Source organism: Garra rufa, chromosome 1, assembly GCF_049309525.1.
Source record: "Garra rufa chromosome 1, GarRuf1.0, whole genome shotgun sequence".
NCBI classification, from domain to species: domain Eukaryota; kingdom Metazoa; phylum Chordata; class Actinopteri; order Cypriniformes; family Cyprinidae; genus Garra; species Garra rufa.
The window spans coordinates 79982817-80000680 of NC_133361.1; the positions used below are offsets into that span (position 1 = coordinate 79982817).

Sequence of the window (17864 nt, forward strand, 5' to 3'; positions counted from 1 at the left end):
TATCTGCCTTTGAAATAGAAAGATAAAAAGTCGTAAGCACCATTGTTGGACTGTCTTGAAGACATTAAACCTGGTTGGCTCTAAAAATGTTTTAAAGTTTAATGAAGAAAAGAAAAGTTGTGGTATTTGGATCTAGGGGTGCTTGTGACTCTTCTCAGTTGGATCTTGGTGCTTTAAGATTATCTGTGAAGCCCAATGTAAAAAATGTGGGTGTTATTATGGAGTTAAAACTGGATAAAAAGGTTAATTCAGTAATTAAAGCTAGTTGTTTCCAGTCTTTTCTATCTTTTAGTGACTTTGAAAGAGTTATACATATGTTTAGGTATTAACCAGGCTTCTCTCACACATTTGCAGTTGGTACAGAATGCTGCTGCTCGTAAGTTGACAGGAACACACAAACAAGAACATATTACACCAATTCTGGCACCTCTCCATTGGCTTCCTGTTCATTTTAGAATTGATTTTAATCGATTTTAGTTTTAGTGTTTAAATCACTAAATGGACTAGCATATTCTGACTTAATACAGCTATACACTCCAACAAGAGCATTTAGATCCACCGAGCATTTACTTTTGGTTGTTCCCGCCACAAGGTTAAAAACCGGGGGAACCTAGTCTTAAAACTCATCTTTACACTTTGGCTTTTAACACAGTATGAGTGTTAAGTTTTTATGATTGTGTTGGACTCTTGTCTGTTTTACAGTGGTGTGAAAAAGTGTTGTTCTTTTAATGAAGGGAAAACAAAATCCAATCCCACATGTCCCTGTGTGGAAAAGTGTTAAAACATAACTGTGTTTTATCACACCTGAGTTCAGTTTCTCTAGCTACACCCAGGCCTGAATACTGCCACACCTGTTCACAATCAACAAATCATAAATACGACGCTGCCTTGGGTCTCCAGCGAGACATTATCCACAAATGGCGAAAACATGGAACAGTGTTGAACCTTCCCAGGAGTGGCAAGCCGACCAAAATTACCCCAAGAGCGCAGCGATGACTCATCCAAGAGGTCTCAAAAGACCCCACAACAAAATCAACTGCACAACTGCATGAAAGAGACTGGGCAAAAATGGCCTGCATGGCAGAGGTCCAAGACAAAAACCACTGCTGAGCAAAAAGAACATAAAGGCTTGTCTCAGTTTTGCCAGAACACGTCTTGATGATCCCCAAGATTTTTGGGAAAATACTCTGACGAGGGACTGATTGATTGCAGTTGTTGCTGCTAAGGGTGGCCCAAACAGTTATTAAGTTTAGGGGGCAAACACTTTTTCACACAGGGCCATGTGGGTTTGGATTTCCCTTCATGATAAAAAACTCCATCCAAAACTGTATGTTGTGTTATCTTTGATTAATATCTAAATTTGTTTGATGATCTGAAACATTAAAGTCTGACACATGAAAAAAATAAATAAATAAATAAAATCAGGAAGGGGGCCAACACTTTTCCACACCACTGTATGTGTTTATTGTTTTAAATTTAGTATGCTTGTACAGCACTTTAGTAAACACTTGTTGTTTTAAAGGTGATTTCAATTAAATAAATAAACTCTCTAAATTTGTTGCATTTTATTCCCTAGGAGACAAAAATGGTACAGAAACATTGAGATCAGTCTATAGACATATATATATATATATATAGATCCTAAACTCTGTCATTAAATTTTCTAGATTTTTTTTTATTATTAATTGTATAATGGCCAGCCTAAACTCTGTAGGGTACTGGCTGAGCAGGATCAGGTTTGGACACCGTGGTATAGGATCTAACATACGTGCATTACATATCTACATCTTTTGATGTTAATTGTTTTGTGCCACTAAAATGGGGTTAACTTGTATTCCTTTTTTTCCACCTTAGACCTAACAGCGCTGAAAGAGGAGAGAGAAGATCTGAATGAATCTGAAGAGAAAGATCAGGTTTTTTGTTCCTTACAGTCTGAAAAGACTTATAAACAAAAAAGAGGTCAAAATACAGGAACTAGGAGCTATTTTTCTTGCGTTCAGTGTGGAAACAATTTCACTCAAAAAGGAAGCCTTAAAACACATATGAGTATTCACACTGGAGAGAAGCCGTACACCTGCCAACAGGGTGGAAAGAGTTTCATTCTACAAGGACACCTTAACAGACACATGAGATTTCACACTGGAGAGAACCCTTTTACCTGCCAACAGTGTGGAAAGAGTTTCACTCAAAAAGCACACCTTAACACACACATGAGAATTCACACTGGAGAGAAGCCTTACACCTGCAAACAGTGTGGAAAGTGTTTCAATCAAAGTGGAAACCTTGAAGTCCACCAGAAAATTCACACCATGGAGAGCCCTTTTACCTGCCAATGGTGTGGAAAGAGTTTTAAACTAAAAGGAAGCCTTAACATTCACATGAGAGTCCACACTGGAGAGAAGCCTTAAGGTGCGTTCACACCGGACGCGAATGAAGCGGCAAGCGCGAGTGATTTACATGTTAAGTCAATGCAAAGACGCGAATAGCCATCCTGCGGCGCGAAACGCGCGAATAGCGCGAATGGCGCGGCGCGCATTGAGCGTTTCAGCGACTGCCGCGCCATTCGCGCGAGTTCAAAAATCTGAACTTCGGCGGAATTCCGCGCCGCGGTAACCAATCAGGAGCTTGCTCTAGTAGTGACGGAGGCAGAAATCCGAAACAACAATGGCGGACAAAATCACCGTTGCTGTCTGTGGTTCCTCGGAGCTGTACGATACATCTTTGGACTTTTGTAGAAACAGGAATAAAAGGGATCTTGCTAGGAATAAAGTGAGTGAAGAGGTCGGACAATCTGGTTAGTTTTAAAAAACGCTCTTTACTCAATTTAACCTACATATACATACATATTGAGACTACAAGCAAGCTAAAGCTGGCAAATTGAGCTCATTCACCTATTTTACAACTACTTTCCCGCTGACAAGTGGCAGAAGCCCCTCCCTTGACGCGAATTCGCGTCTGTTGTGAAGAAAATGTCACGCGCGAATGACGCGAATTTTACCGCGCGAATGGCGCGAGTAAACTCAAATGTTCAAGCGTTCAACTACGCGCGAATAGCGCGTTTTTTCCGCGCAAGTCGCGTCCGGTGTGAACGCACCATTACTCATGCCAACAGTGTGGAAAGAGTTTCAATGAAAAAGGAGCCCTTAACAAGCACATGTTAGTTCATACTGGAGAGAGGCCTCACACATGCAAACAGTGTGGAAACTGTTTCAGTCAAAAAGGAAGCCTTGACAGGCATATGAAAATTCACAATAGAGAGAAGCCTAACAGATCCCCTTAGTGTAGAAAGAGTTTCAAACTAAATGTATAGAATGGAACATTCTAATTATGTTTCTCATTATGTTTTGTCCATTGTACACTTTAAGCTCAGCCCAACACAATATAGCTAGTTGACTCGGTAATGCACAAAAGCTCAAGGAATAATATGGATTATGGACAATGCGTTTGCTCTGTCTACAGTGTAAGAACTTCACATTTGTATATCATGAATTGAAAAGAGATCTCACAGGAAGTGCAGTTTTTTGGTTGAAGCACAATAAAGGACATTGTTAGCATTTTTAACATCACCGTTTCGGATTATAACTACAACCCTTGTTCCCTGAGAAAGGGAAGGAGACACGAGGACATACAGAGACAGGCTCCTCCCTCCGTCATCTCCACCTTGGACTCTGTTCGTCATCCTCCTCCTGGATGTCCATTCTTCTCCTTCTGTTGTTCCATCAGTGCAAGGATGCGCCTTCCAGAAGGGGGACGATATGCCAGGAATATGGACCTGTTTTTGTTTCTGTGTGCCCTTTTTTGGTTGCGTTCCTTTCCTTTAGTCCAGTTAGTCATTCTATGCACCCGTGTTCCCCAGTTACCCCATATATTAGAATCAAAGTCTGTGCATTCTGTCTCTGTTGGGTCTCTATTGTCCAAATACATCTGTCTTTCCTATTTCCTTGTGTGGATTACCCTGTGTCTTTGGACTATAATAAACTCTGTTCCTTTGATCTACGTCTCCGTCGTTCCTCCCAGCACAGTATTGTGACATCAGCTTGTTCAAGTATTGGAGCAATTTTATTAATCACTGTCACACCCCCCGTCAACCACAACACACTACACCACATCCAGCATTTAGGGTCTGTCCACACGGAGACGCGTTTCGCTGTATACGTATACATTTTTTATCGTATTGGTGTTTCATCCACACGGATCCGGCGTTTTAGGAGACTGAATCCGCTATTTTTTGAAACCGGGTCCCAAAGTGGATAAATCTGAAAACGACACCCTCGCGGTTTCGTGTGTACAGCCAATCCGTATATTTTCTGAAACGATGATGTCATCACATCACGTGTCGGCTGCGTCACACGTAACAGCAACAACAATATTGGCGGACTACATGATTGTGTTCGTGTTGCTACTAAGCCTGCTAGCTTTATTACAGCAAAATCTATTGCTTCTATGCAACTGTTATGAGCAACAAGCGATAATATTCACATCTTCGTCTTCTTCTTCTTAGTTCGAATCCAGCGCACAAGGTTATGCGCATGCTCAAAGTCTTCTTCTCTGTGTATAGTGTATATCTATGGCAGAATTACAGCACCCCATACTGGTCTGGCATATATACTACACCGTTTTCAGTGGTTTCGTGTTTACGGAACTTTTTTTAGAACGAGGGAAAAAAATGATCGGATAGGGCACGCACCGGCTTCGTGTGGATGGAGCCTTAGTGCACTATAGCAATGCAAGGCAAATGTTTGAAATCTTTGATCTTCAATTGAAGCTTCTGAATGACTCTTGTGCAGATTTAAGTCTCAGATTTCTCTCTTAAACACTCACTCTAGTAAAAGTTTTCTTCCCACTTACGAGGAAGCACTAGGGACCAGAAATAAATTCTAGGGCCGCCAAATTATTTGGCTGGTTGGTGGATACAGGAGGCCCCTTTAGCGTCCTAAATGCTGGGTGTGGTGTAGTGTGTTGTGTTTGGTGGAGGGTGTGACACAGTCATTGACAAAAGAGGAGCGGAGCTGTATTCTCTCCAATCAAATGAACAGTAATGGTTTATAGCAGGGGTCCCCAAACTAAGGCCCGCGGGCCGAATGCGGCCCACCCCCACATTTGGACCGGCCCTCTGAACAATGCCAGAGACATATTTTGAAAATGAAAAATGAAAATTAGAAGTTGTAAATATATGTTTTACTTTTATCATATCGGTATTTGATTATAAAGGTTGGCTTAATCTAATCTAACAAAAATTTCCCTCAGTTATTATCATATAGCCAAATTATTTGTTAAATTCACCTACAGATTGGTACATTTAACATACTGTGTCATCACAATCGAACAGGTGATGCGCGAGGCAGCTAGAAAATTCAGAGCAATGACAAAAAGACTCAATAGCATTTAAGGTGAAACTTGCACTGCTTGTGGGACAGGTGCGAAAGCAGGACTTCACTCATCTCCCAGTTTCCCAAAGTTTTTCAGCTGAGAAACCAGTGGCCCCATTTCCAGTTGAAATGTCTGTGGAAGTGCTGAAAATGATGAAGGCAGAGTTTGACGTGTGATTCAAAAAACACAGTGGGTTCTTGAATCGATTTTGCTTGACAAGCCTCTCAAGGCTGGTGTTCTCTCGGTTGGTTGTTCATCTTTTTCTTCTACACTTTTTCCTTCCACTCAACTTTCTGTGAACATGCTTGGATACAGCACTCTGTGAACAGCCAGCTCTTTTGGCAATGAATGTTTGTGGCTTGCCCTCCTTGTGAAGGGTGTCAATGATTGTCTTCTGGACAACTATCAGATCAGCAGTGTTCCCCATGATTGTGTAGCCTAATGAACCAAACTGAGAGACCGTTTTGAAGGCTCAGGAAACCTTTGTGGGTGTTTTGAGTTGATTAGCTGATTTACATGTCACCATATTCTAATTTGTTGAGATTTGTTGTGAATTGGTGGGTTTTTGTTAAATGTGAGCCAAATCATCACAATTAAAAGAACCAAAGACTTAATAGCCAAACTCCAGGACCCCTCTCCACATTACTTAAGTCAATTCTTACATGCAAAAAATCATGATCACTTTCACTGTATGGCTTATAATAAATTTTCATAACGTAGTTTTCTATCTCTTTACCGCTCAACAACAAATCAATTCTGCTTTGCTTTAAAACTTTGTTTACTATTTGTTGTCTTGAAAATTCCCTTTTAGCTCTATTTCTTTTTCTCCAAACATCTATTAAGTTATATTTTTTAATCAGTTCAAATAATTCATTTCTTCCTCCATCCCTCCTAAACACCATACAATCACTAACATCTACTCTTTCTAATACAGTATTAAAATCACCCAACAAAAAACATTTTGCCATCCTTCAATTAATACATTCAAATTCCTATAAAATATTATCTTTTGTCCCTCTTCGTTTGGTGCATGTATGTTACATATTATTATTTCTTTATGCATCTTTATTAATTTTACTGCCATTATTCTCCCCTTCTTGTCAGAATATATTTCATTTATTTCTTTACTCACACCCCTTCTAATTAGTATCGCAACTCCCCTTTTTTTACTCTGATCATTGTTAAAGTAAATTTCTCCGTCCCAGATCTTTTTCATACCTTCCACAACCTCTTGATTCCAGAAAGATTCTTGTAAACATAACACATCACAGTCCTTAATCAAATACACCAATCTCTGAAATTTCTCAGGTTTCGATAGTCCTCTTGCATTCAGAGATGCAATCCATAAAGAACTCATTAAAAGAAAGAGTTGAGTGTACAAACAACTACTCATCAATCTAATTCAGTTTCTCCCGAAGCTACAAATGTGGAACCACTCATTTCAGCTCTTCTCTTTTCCATCATTTCATTATGCTCTTCTCTTCTTATTTTCTGTTTCTTAAGTACCTTTTCAATGTCTATAACACTTTTTACTCTTGTTTTTAAACCTTTGTTCAGTCTTTCCTTTATCTTGACTTCTGTTTCAATGCTCTTCTCCCCATTTCCTGTTTCTCTTACCTCATACTGCGGTTTTGTTTCATTGTCATCAGTTCTCTCTTTTCCATGTGTCTTTTGGTAGTCCACCTTATTGTTCTCCTCAGGCTCCTTGTCCATCCTAGTCCCACTCCTTACTGAATTCTCCTCTAGGTTATACTCCTCCTCTTCTACATGAGTTTGTTTGTCTTCTCCTTCAGTCTGTTCTAATATTTGATTTGATGTTTCAGTTTGAGTGCCTCCCATCTCTTCCTGTATCTCCATATCCATTTCTTTATTTTCCTCATCGTCCGTCTCACATCTGCACCTTATCATTGCCCTGTTGCAGCCTTGGCACCACGGAGCTGTACAGTCCCGCGCATAATGCCCCTGCTCCAGGCAATTCCTGCAGAGAAATTGAGGGCAGTCCTTTAGCTCATGCTCAGTACTTGTGCAGATCCTGCATGTTTTCCGTTGATTATTGTGGATCACTCTGAAATACTGAACTCCTTCCTCAGTCATAAATTTTGTTGTGTATGGTAAAGATGCCACCTCCTTTGGGAACTTTACTCTCAAAAAGCATGTTCCGTCTGCCACTGTTGTTCCTGGGTGATATCTCCTTCTCACAGGAAGAATGGGAGTTACACCCCAACTGTTCAATTTTTGAATGATTTCCTCATCTCTGGTGGGACTTGAACCCACAAACTTTGAATGGCCTCATCTGGCAGTGACTTAGAGGATGCATGAATCAACACTTCAAACATCCTGTTGCGTGGGCAGAAAGACAGGTCCTCAGGTCTGTGCACAGTGGAGGCACGCTTACTGGACTGGAGCGCCACCCCAGGCACCGTTGGGATTCGAACCTAGGATCTCCTGTGTACTACAGAGGAGCTTTAACCAACTAAGCCACGGCGCCTCCTCGGTGAGACTCGATAGCCTGGGATGCTATCCTCCAAAAGCAGGTGAGAGGGTAGTGTTGCAAGAGAAACCTCCCGCGGTCCACAAGCTCCTCTGTGTCCCCGTTCGCCGTCCGTTTTTTGGTAAAGCACGAGCTCGGCTGTATTGTGGCACGCAACCATAGGCACCGCTGGGATTCGAACCCAGGATCTCCTGTTTACTAGACAGGCGCTTTAACCAACTAAGCCACGGCGCCACCCCGCATGCTAGGCGTGGGGAGGGCGGCTTAGAGGATTCATGAATCAACACTTCAAACGTCCTGCTGCCTTCACTTGATGCAAGACAGTGATTGCCATACCTCACTGAATTGGATCTTGGGCATGTTTTGCTACCTTTTAAATATGATTGACATTTTTTTTTTAAATCAATGTACGCTGAGAACAGGAGGCCTCAAAATGGTTTATGCCAGGCTGGGCCACTGAGGGCTTTTCTTAAAGATTTGTGCCCGTCCAGCTCAACCGAGTGGCACGCTGTGTGGGCACAAAGACAGGTCCTCAGGTCTTTGCACGGTTCAAAAACAGAGCGTCGCCGGGGTCCCTATTCAAACGCGAGGCCAGAGACAGCCACCGGTGGAAAGGCACCGCTGGAATTCAAACCCAGGATCTCCTGTTTACAAGATAGGCGCTTTGACCAGCTAAGCCACGGCGCCTCCTCGGTGGGACCCGTTAGCCTGCGATGCTATCCTCCAAAAGCAGGTGAGAGGGTAGTGTTGCAAGAGAAACCTCCCGCAGTCCACAAGCGCCTCTATGTCGCCATTCGCCGTCCGTTTTTTGGTAAAGCACGAGCTCGGCTGTATTGTGGTGCGCAACCAAAGGCATCGCTGGGATTCGAAACGCAGGATCTCCTGTTTACTAGGCTAGCCTGGAAGCACGTTCGCCCTACGGGAAGGCGACTCAGACGATCCAGGCTTCCAGAGAAGAGGCCAGGGGTTGGCTGACTGGGCGCTGGACAGCTTTAAGGCGTTTGCCGACAACTGAGTCGGGGTCGGTTAGCAAAATTAACCACACGCTGCCCCTGCTTGCGGGTCGCTTTCGGAAAAGCTTGCGCTTGCTGGGCTGGAACCCCGCCCAAGGCACCGCTGGGATTTGAACCCAGGATCTCCTGTTTACTAGACAGGCGCTTTAACCAACTAAGCCACGGCGCCACCCCGCATGCTAGGCGAGGGGAGGGCGGCTTAGAGGATTCATGACTCAACACTTCGAACGTCCTGCTGCCTTCACTTGATGCAAGACAGTGATTGCCATACATCACTGAATTGGATCTTGGGCATGTTTTGCTACCTTTTAAATATGATTGACATTTTTTTTTTAAATCAACGTACGCTGAGAACAGGAGGCCTCAAAATGGTTTCTGCTGTCCGAGAGCAACACTGCGCAGTACGGGCTTAACAAAATGCCAAAAAGCACGACTCTGGTGGGACTCGAACCCACAACCTTTGAATGGCCTCATCTGGCAGTCTAGAAGTCCAATGCGCTATCCATTGCGCCACAGACCCCGTCGGTATGCCAGGCTGGGCCACTGAGGGCTTTTCTTAAAGATTTGTGCCCGTCCAGCTCAACCGAGTGGCACGCTGTGTGGGCAGAAAGACAGGTCCTCAGGTCTTTGCACGGTTCAAAAACAGAGCGTCGCCGGGGTCCCCATTCAAACGCGAGGCCAGAGACAGCCACCGGTGGAAAGGCACCGCTGGAATTCGAACCCAGGATTTCCTGTTTACAAGATAGGCGCTTTGACCAGCTAAGCCACGGCGCCTCCTCGGTGGGACCCGTTAGCCTGCGATGCTATCCTCCAAAAGCAGGTGAGAGGGTAGTGTTGCAAGAGAAACCTCCCGCGGTCCACAAGCTCCTCTTTGTCGCCATTCGCTGTCCGTTTTTTGGTGAAGCACGAGCTCGGCTGTATTGTGGTGCGCAACCAAAGGCATCGCTGGGATTCGAAACGCAGGATCTCCTGTTTACTAGGCTAGCCTGGAAGCACGTTCGCCCTACGGGAAGGCGACTCAGACGATCCAGGCTTCCAGAGAAGAGGCCAGGGGTTGGCTGACTGGGCGCTGGACAGCTTTAACCCTTAAAGACCTAGAACATTTTTGGGGCACCTGTATATTTCTTTGTTTTTTCAGACCTATTCTAGCAGTCAGCATCAATTGTCATATATCATTATAAACATAAGAACTTGAACTTTATGTCTAGCTAATTTAAAATTACAAATTTCCTTTTGTTTTCTCTAAAAATGAGTGAATTTCCAGAATTTTAGGAAAAAACGCTACCAACAATTGGGTGTTTTTTACTGTGTACTCAAACAAAAACTCCTGAAGTTTAGATTTTTTTCTTTAAAAATTTGTATTTAGGTGTTTTACACTTCCAAATAAAATTTTGTCTATATATAACATTCCCCAAACAAGTTATAGCCAATTATTACAATATTATTTAGGTGCTTTTCAGTGAAAAACAGGCCCATTTCATTTATTGACAATATAGATCTGTCCAAAAACGTTTCAGGAGTAAAGTCATTGCAGAAACAGTGTTAAATAATAGCAAAACACAGTAAAAAATAATTTACTATTTCATAAATATATTCTTAATCCAAAAGATGAACAATAAACACAAATAGTGTAGAAAGTAGCACAAGAAAAAATGCACAAACTGTCTTGTGCAACAAAAAAAAAATAAACAATCCAAATTATTCACAAACTACACACAAAATGAGAGAGAAATATACAGAGTGCAACCGAAAAAATAGTACAAATAATCTTTAAAAACTATATAATAATTAGTTACATAATATAACAACCAAATAGATGGATCTGCTGGCTGTAGTCTGCGTCAGAATCTATTTTACCGGGACATCGCCTAGTGACCGAAAACCCACATTCCAGTGCTTTATCCGATATCTACTGTTGTTTCATCCTTGTTTTTGGTTTGTTTTATGTCAAAGGGCTCTGTCGTGAGTATTTCTGTACATTTTCAAAGAATGCTGTCATGCAAATGTGTTATTTTGCGTTTGTTTTCATGCACGCAAGACGCACTTTGCTTTCACTTTGCGTCTGTTCAGATCTGCAAAGAAACATACTAATCGGTGGTTCAAAAGACCAAAACCTATGTTTATTGGTTGAATAGATGACAGTTTGAACCAATCGGGGCACAGGGGTGGGACTAAGCATCAACAATCGTTCCTGTTTGGCTCAGAGGACCAAAACGTGTTGATTTCATCTGACCAATTAGTGCTGAGGAAATGTGATGACGTAATCACGCTTACAGCGGAGCCTCTGAATATCCAAATGAGACAAATGCGATATCACCGAAAAGAGCAGACTCTGTACTTTACGAGACTTTTTAAAGCATTCAAATTGGATTAGCGGTTCAAAAGTTATTAAACATTTAAGACCAATAGTTATTTTTAGCCGCCGGCGGCTGTCTCGGTCTTTGAGGGTTAAGGCGTTTGCCGACAACTGAGTCGGGGTCGGTTAGCAAAATTAACCACTCGCTGCCCCTGCTTGCGGGTCGCTTTCGGAAAGAATTGCGCTTGCTGGGCTGGAACCCCGCCCAAGGCACCGCTGGGATTTGAACCCAGGATCTCCTGTTTACGAGACAGGTGCTTTAACCAACTAAGCCACGGCGCCAAACCACAAGCAGGGTTATCGGGACAGTGACTCAGAGGGTTAAAACATCCAGAGGCGGATGCTAAAAGAAAATGTCTACAAATTTCTACTGCCTGAGGGCAAAACTCCACAGTATTAGAGCTACCAGAAAGCCATGACTCTGGTGAGACTTGAACCCAAAACCATTGAATGACCTCATCTGGCAGTGACTTAGAGGATGCATGAATCAACACTTCAAACATCCTGTTGCGTGCACAGAAAGACAGGTCCTCAGGTCTGTGCACAGTGGAGGCACGCTTACTGGACTGGAGCGCCACCCCAGGCACCGTTGGGATTCGAACCTAGGATCTCCTGTGTACTACAGAGGAGCTTTAACCAACTAAGCCACGGCGCCTCCTCGGTGAGACTCGATAGCCTGGGATGCTATCCTCCAAAAGCAGGTGAGAGGGTAGTGTTGCAAGAGAAACCTCCCGCGGTCCACAAGCTCCTCTGTGTCCCCGTTCGCCGTCCGTTTTTTGGTAAAGCACGAGCTCGGCTGTATTGTGGCACGCAACCATAGGCACCGCTGGGATTCGAACCCAGGATCTCCTGTTTACTAGACAGGCGCTTTAACCAACTAAGCCACGGCGCCAGCCCGCATGCTAGGCGTGGGGAGGGCGGCTTAGAGGATTCATGAATCAACACTTCAAACGTCCTGCTGCCTTCACTTGATGCAAGACAGTGATTGCCATACCTCACTGAATTGGATCTTGGGCATGTTTTGCTACCTTTTAAATATGATTGACATTTTTTTTTTAAATCAATGTACGCTGAGAACAGGAGGCCTCAAAATGGTTTATGCCAGGCTGGGCCACTGAGGGCTTTTCTTAAAGATTTGTGCCCGTCCAGCTCAACCGAGTGGCACGCTGTGTGGGCACAAAGACAGGTCCTCAGGTCTTTGCACGGTTCAAAAACAGAGCGTCGCCGGGGTCCCTATTCAAACGCGAGGCCAGAGACAGCCACCGGTGGAAAGGCACCGCTGGAATTCAAACCCAGGATCTCCTGTTTACAAGATAGGCGCTTTGACCAGCTAAGCCACGGCGCCTCCTCGGTGGGACCCGTTAGCCTGCGATGCTATCCTCCAAAAGCAGGTGAGAGGGTAGTGTTGCAAGAGAAACCTCCCGCAGTCCACAAGCGCCTCTATGTCGCCATTCGCCGTCCGTTTTTTGGTAAAGCACGAGCTCGGCTGTATTGTGGTGCGCAACCAAAGGCATCGCTGGGATTCGAAACGCAGGATCTCCTGTTTACTAGGCTAGCCTGGAAGCACGTTCGCCCTACGGGAAGGCGACTCAGACGATCCAGGCTTCCAGAGAAGAGGCCAGGGGTTGGCTGACTGGGCGCTGGACAGCTTTAAGGCGTTTGCCGACAACTGAGTCGGGGTCGGTTAGCAAAATTAACCACTCGCTGCCCCTGCTTGCGGGTCGCTTTCGGAAAAGCTTGCGCTTGCTGGGCTGGAACCCCGCCCAAGGCACCGCTGGGATTTGAACCCAGGATCTCCTGTTTACTAGACAGGCGCTTTAACCAACTAAGCCACGGCGCCACCCCGCATGCTAGGCGAGGGGAGGGCGGCTTAGAGGATTCATGACTCAACACTTCGAACGTCCTGCTGCCTTCACTTGATGCAAGACAGTGATTGCCATACATCACTGAATTGGATCTTGGGCATGTTTTGCTACCTTTTAAATATGATTGACATTTTTTTTTTAAATCAATGTACGCTGAGAACAGGAGGCCTCAAAATGGTTTCTGCTGTCCGAGAGCAACACTGCGCAGTACGGGCTTAACAAAATGCCAAAAAGCACGACTCTGGTGGGACTCGAACCCACAACCTTTGAATGGCCTCATCTGGCAGTCTAGAAGTCCAATGCGCTATCCATTGTGCCACAGAGCCCGTCGGTATGCCAGGCTGGGCCACTGAGGGCTTTTCTTAAAGATTTGTGCCCGTCCAGCTCAACCGAGTGGCACGCTGTGTGGGCAGAAAGACAGGTCCTCAGGTCTTTGCACGGTTCAAAAACAGAGCGTCGCCGGGGTCCCCATTCAACAGCGAGGCCAGAGACAGCCACCGGTGGAAAGGCACCGCTGGGATTCTAACCCAGGATCTCCTGTTTACAAGACAGGCGCTTTGACCAGCTAAGCCACGGCGCCTCCTCGGTGGGACCCGTTAGCCTGCGATGCTATCCTCCAAAAGCAGGTGAGAGGGTAGTGTTGCAAAAGAAACCTCCCGCGGTCCACAAGCTCCTCTGTGTCGCCATTCGCCGTCCGTTTTTTGGTAAAGCACGAGCTCGGCTGTATTGTGGTGCGCAACCAAAGGCATCGCTGGGATTCGAAACGCAGGATCTCCTGTTTACTAGGCTAGCCTGGAAGCACGTTCGCCCTACGGGAAGGCGACTCAGACGATCCAGGCTTCCAGAGAAGAGGCCAGGGGTTGGCTGACTGGGCGCTGGACAGCTTTAATGCGTTTGCCGACAACTGAGTCGGGGTCGGTTAGCAAAATTAACCACTCGCTGCCCCTGCTTGCGGGTCGCTTTCGGAAAAGCTTGCGCTTGCTGGGCTGGAACCCCGCCCAAGGCACCGCTGGGATTTGAACCCAGGATCTCCTGTTTACTAGACAGGCGCTTTAACCAACTAAGCCACGGCGCCACCCCGCATGCTAGGCGAGGGGAGGGCGGCTTAGAGGATTCATGAATCAACACTTCGAACGTCCTGCTGCCTTCACTTGATGCAAGACAGTGATTGCCATACCTCACTGAATTGGGTCTTGGGCATGTTTTGCTACCTTTTAAATATGATTGACATTTTTTTTTTAAATCAACGTACGCTGAGAACAGGAGGCCTCAAAATGGTTTCTGCTGTCCGAGAGCAACACTGCGCAGTACGGGCTTAACAAAATGCCAAAAAGCACAACTCTGGTGGGACTCGAACCCACAACCTTTGAATGGCCTCATCTGGCAGTCTAGAAGTCCAATGCGCTATCCATTGCGCCACAGAGCCCGTCGGTATGCCAGGCTGGGCCACTGAGGGCTTTTCTTAAAGATTTGTGCCCGTCCAGCTCAACCGAGTGGCACGCTGTGTGGGCACAAAGACAGGTCCTCAGGTCTTTGCACGGTTCAAAAACAGAGCGTCGCCGGGGTCCCCATTCAAACGCGAGGCCAGAGACAGCCACCGGTGGAAAGGCACCGCTGGAATTCGAACCCAGGATTTCCTGTTTACAAGATAGGCGCTTTGACCAGCTAAGCCACGGCGCCTCCTCGGTGGGACCCGTTAGCCTGCGATGCTATCCTCCAAAAGCAGGTGAGAGGGTAGTGTTGCAAGAGAAACCTCCCGCGGTCCACAAGCTCCTCTTTGTCGCCATTCGCTGTCCGTTTTTTGGTGAAGCACGAGCTCGGCTGTATTGTGGTGCGCAACCAAAGGCATCGCTGGGATTCGAAACGCAGGATCTCCTGTTTACTAGGCTAGCCTGGAAGCACGTTCGCCCTACGGGAAGGCGACTCAGACGATCCAGGCTTCCAGAGAAGAGGCCAGGGGTTGGCTGACTGGGCGCTGGACAGCTTTAACCCTTAAAGACCTAGAACATTTTTGGGGCACCTGTATATTTCTTTGTTTTTTCAGACCTATTCTAGCAGTCAGCATCAATTGTCATATATCATTATAAACATAAGAACTTGAACTTTATGTCTAGCTAATTTAAAATTACAAATTTCCTTTTGTTTTCTCTAAAAATGAGTGAATTTCCAGAATTTTAGGAAAAAACGCTACCAACAATTGGGTGTTTTTTACTGTGTACTCAAACAAAAACTCCTGAAGTTTAGATTTTTTTCTTTAAAAATTTGTATTTAGGTGTTTTACACTTCCAAATAAAATTTTGTCTATATATAACATTCCCCAAACAAGTTATAGCCAATTATTACAATATTATTTAGGTGCTTTTCAGTGAAAAACAGGCCCATTTCGTTTATTGACAATATAGATCTGTCCAAAAACGTTTCAGGAGTAAAGTCATTGCAGAAACAGTGTTAAATAATAGCAAAACACAGTAAAAAATAATTTACTATTTCATAAATATATTCTTAATCCAAAAGATGAACAATAAACACAAATAGTGTAGAAAGTAGCACAAGAAAAAATGCACAAACTGTCTTGTGCAACAAAAAAATAAATAAACAATCCAAATTATTCACAAACTACACACAAAATGAGAGAGAAATATACAGAGTGCAACCGAAAAAATAGTACAAATAATCTTTAAAAACTATATAATAATTAGTTACATAATATAACAACCAAATAGATGGATCTGCTGGCTGTAGTCTGCGTCAGAATCTATTTTACCGGGACATCGCCTAGTGACCGAAAACCCACATTCCAGTGCTTTATCCGATATCTACTGTTGTTTCATCCTTGTTTTTGGTTTGTTTTATGTCAAAGGGCTCTGTCGTGAGTATTTCTGTACATTTTCAAAGAATGCTGTCATGCAAATGTGTTATTTTGCGTTTGTTTTCATGCACGCAAGACGCACTTTGCTTTCACTTTGCGTCTGTTCAGATCTGCAAAGAAACATACTAATCGGTGGTTCAAAAGACCAAAACCTATGTTTATTGGTTGAATAGATGACAGTTTGAACCAATCGGGGCACAGGGGTGGGACTAAGCATCAACAATCGTTCCTGTTTGGCTCAGAGGACCAAAACGTGTTGATTTCATCTGACCAATTAGTGCTGAGGAAATGTGATGACGTAATCACGCTTACAGCGGAGCCTCTGAATATCCAAATGAGACAAATGCGATATCACCGAAAAGAGCAGACTCTGTACTTTACGAGACTTTTTAAAGCATTCAAATTGGATTAGCGGTTCAAAAGTTATTAAACATTTAAGACCAATAGTTATTTTTAGCCGCCGGCGGCTGTCTCGGTCTTTGAGGGTTAAGGCGTTTGCCGACAACTGAGTCGGGGTCGGTTAGCAAAATTAAACACTCGCTGCCCCTGCTTGCGGGTCGCTTTCGGAAAGAATTGCGCTTGCTGGGCTGGAACCCCGCCCAAGGCACCGCTGGGATTTGAACCCAGGATCTCCTGTTTACGAGACAGGTGCTTTAACCAACTAAGCCACGGCGCCAAACCACAAGCAGGGTTATCGGGACAGTGACTCAGAGGGTTAAAACATCCAGAGGCGGATGCTAAAAGAAAATGTCTACAAATTTCTACTGCCTGAGGGCAAAACTCCACAGTATTAGAGCTACCAGAAAGCCATGACTCTGGTGAGACTTGAACCCAAAACCATTGAATGACCTCATCTGGCAGTGACTTAGAGGATGCATGAATCAACACTTCAAACATCCTGTTGCGTGCACAGAAAGACAGGTCCTCAGGTCTGTGCACAGTGGAGGCACGCTTACTGGACTGGAGCGCCACCCCAGGCACCGTTGGGATTCGAACCTAGGATCTTCTGTGTACTACAGAGGAGCTTTAACCAACTAAGCCACGGCGCCTCCTCGGTGAGACTCGATAGCCTGGGATGCTATCCTCCAAAAGCAGGTGAGAGGGTAGTGTTGCAAGAGAAACCTCCCGCGGTCCACAAGCTCCTCTGTGTCCCCGTTCGCCGTCCGTTTTTTGGTAAAGCACGAGCTCGGCTGTATTGTGGCACGCAACCATAGGCACCGCTGGGATTCGAACCCAGGATCTCCTGTTTACTAGACAGGCGCTTTAACCAACTAAGCCACGGCGCCACCCCGCATGCTAGGCGTGGGGAGGGCGGCTTAGAGGATTCATGAATCAACACTTCAAACGTCCTGCTGCCTTCACTTGATGCAAGACAGTGATTGCCATACCTCACTGAATTGGATCTTGGGCATGTTTTGCTACCTTTTAAATATGATTGACATTTTTTTTTTAAATCAATGTACGCTGAGAACAGGAGGCCTCAAAATGGTTTATGCCAGGCTGGGCCACTGAGGGCTTTTCTTAAAGATTTGTGCCCGTCCAGCTCAACCGAGTGGCACGCTGTGTGGGCACAAAGACAGGTCCTCAGGTCTTTGCACGGTTCAAAAACAGAGCGTCGCCGGGGTCCCTATTCAAACGCGAGGCCAGAGACAGCCACCGGTGGAAAGGCACCGCTGGAATTCAAACCCAGGATCTCCTGTTTACAAGATAGGCGCTTTGACCAGCTAAGCCACGGCGCCTCCTCGGTGGGACCCGTTAGCCTGCGATGCTATCCTCCAAAAGCAGGTGAGAGGGTAGTGTTGCAAGAGAAACCTCCCGCAGTCCACAAGCGCCTCTATGTCGCCATTCGCCGTCCGTTTTTTGGTAAAGCACGAGCTCGGCTGTATTGTGGTGCGCAACC

The 17864-nt window shown here is 45.0% G+C and overlaps 17 non-coding genes across 17 annotated transcripts; all 17 read right to left on the reverse strand.

The window, feature by feature from the left end:
• Nucleotides 1–8021: 8021 nt before the first annotated feature.
• On the reverse strand, nucleotides 8022–8095 carry trnat-agu (transfer RNA threonine (anticodon AGU)). Its single transcript has one exon. It is a non-coding gene; the product is annotated as a tRNA-Thr (tRNA).
• Nucleotides 8096–8474: 379 nt separating this feature from the next.
• trnat-ugu (transfer RNA threonine (anticodon UGU)) lies at nucleotides 8475–8548 on the reverse strand. The gene has a single exon. It is a non-coding gene; the product is annotated as a tRNA-Thr (tRNA).
• Nucleotides 8549–8969: 421 nt separating this feature from the next.
• trnat-agu (transfer RNA threonine (anticodon AGU)) lies at nucleotides 8970–9043 on the reverse strand. The gene has a single exon. It is a non-coding gene; the product is annotated as a tRNA-Thr (tRNA).
• A 261-nt stretch (nucleotides 9044–9304) lies between these two features.
• Nucleotides 9305–9394, reverse strand: trnar-ucu (transfer RNA arginine (anticodon UCU)). The gene is given in 2 exon segments: nucleotides 9305–9340; nucleotides 9358–9394. It is a non-coding gene; the product is annotated as a tRNA-Arg (tRNA).
• Nucleotides 9395–9574: 180 nt separating this feature from the next.
• On the reverse strand, nucleotides 9575–9648 carry trnat-ugu (transfer RNA threonine (anticodon UGU)). The gene has a single exon. It is a non-coding gene; the product is annotated as a tRNA-Thr (tRNA).
• A 1790-nt stretch (nucleotides 9649–11438) lies between these two features.
• trnat-cgu (transfer RNA threonine (anticodon CGU)) lies at nucleotides 11439–11512 on the reverse strand. The gene has a single exon. It is a non-coding gene; the product is annotated as a tRNA-Thr (tRNA).
• Nucleotides 11513–12048: 536 nt separating this feature from the next.
• Nucleotides 12049–12122, reverse strand: trnat-agu (transfer RNA threonine (anticodon AGU)). Its single transcript has one exon. It is a non-coding gene; the product is annotated as a tRNA-Thr (tRNA).
• A 379-nt stretch (nucleotides 12123–12501) lies between these two features.
• Nucleotides 12502–12575, reverse strand: trnat-ugu (transfer RNA threonine (anticodon UGU)). Its single transcript has one exon. It is a non-coding gene; the product is annotated as a tRNA-Thr (tRNA).
• Nucleotides 12576–12996: 421 nt separating this feature from the next.
• Nucleotides 12997–13070, reverse strand: trnat-agu (transfer RNA threonine (anticodon AGU)). Its single transcript has one exon. It is a non-coding gene; the product is annotated as a tRNA-Thr (tRNA).
• A 261-nt stretch (nucleotides 13071–13331) lies between these two features.
• trnar-ucu (transfer RNA arginine (anticodon UCU)) lies at nucleotides 13332–13421 on the reverse strand. Its single transcript is given in 2 exon segments — nucleotides 13332–13367; nucleotides 13385–13421. It is a non-coding gene; the product is annotated as a tRNA-Arg (tRNA).
• Nucleotides 13422–13601: 180 nt separating this feature from the next.
• On the reverse strand, nucleotides 13602–13675 carry trnat-ugu (transfer RNA threonine (anticodon UGU)). Its single transcript has one exon. It is a non-coding gene; the product is annotated as a tRNA-Thr (tRNA).
• Nucleotides 13676–14096: 421 nt separating this feature from the next.
• Nucleotides 14097–14170, reverse strand: trnat-agu (transfer RNA threonine (anticodon AGU)). The gene has a single exon. It is a non-coding gene; the product is annotated as a tRNA-Thr (tRNA).
• A 261-nt stretch (nucleotides 14171–14431) lies between these two features.
• Nucleotides 14432–14521, reverse strand: trnar-ucu (transfer RNA arginine (anticodon UCU)). The gene is given in 2 exon segments: nucleotides 14432–14467; nucleotides 14485–14521. It is a non-coding gene; the product is annotated as a tRNA-Arg (tRNA).
• A 180-nt stretch (nucleotides 14522–14701) lies between these two features.
• On the reverse strand, nucleotides 14702–14775 carry trnat-ugu (transfer RNA threonine (anticodon UGU)). The gene has a single exon. It is a non-coding gene; the product is annotated as a tRNA-Thr (tRNA).
• A 1791-nt stretch (nucleotides 14776–16566) lies between these two features.
• Nucleotides 16567–16640, reverse strand: trnat-cgu (transfer RNA threonine (anticodon CGU)). Its single transcript has one exon. It is a non-coding gene; the product is annotated as a tRNA-Thr (tRNA).
• A 536-nt stretch (nucleotides 16641–17176) lies between these two features.
• Nucleotides 17177–17250, reverse strand: trnat-agu (transfer RNA threonine (anticodon AGU)). The gene has a single exon. It is a non-coding gene; the product is annotated as a tRNA-Thr (tRNA).
• Nucleotides 17251–17629: 379 nt separating this feature from the next.
• trnat-ugu (transfer RNA threonine (anticodon UGU)) lies at nucleotides 17630–17703 on the reverse strand. The gene has a single exon. It is a non-coding gene; the product is annotated as a tRNA-Thr (tRNA).
• Nucleotides 17704–17864: the final 161 nt, after the last annotated feature.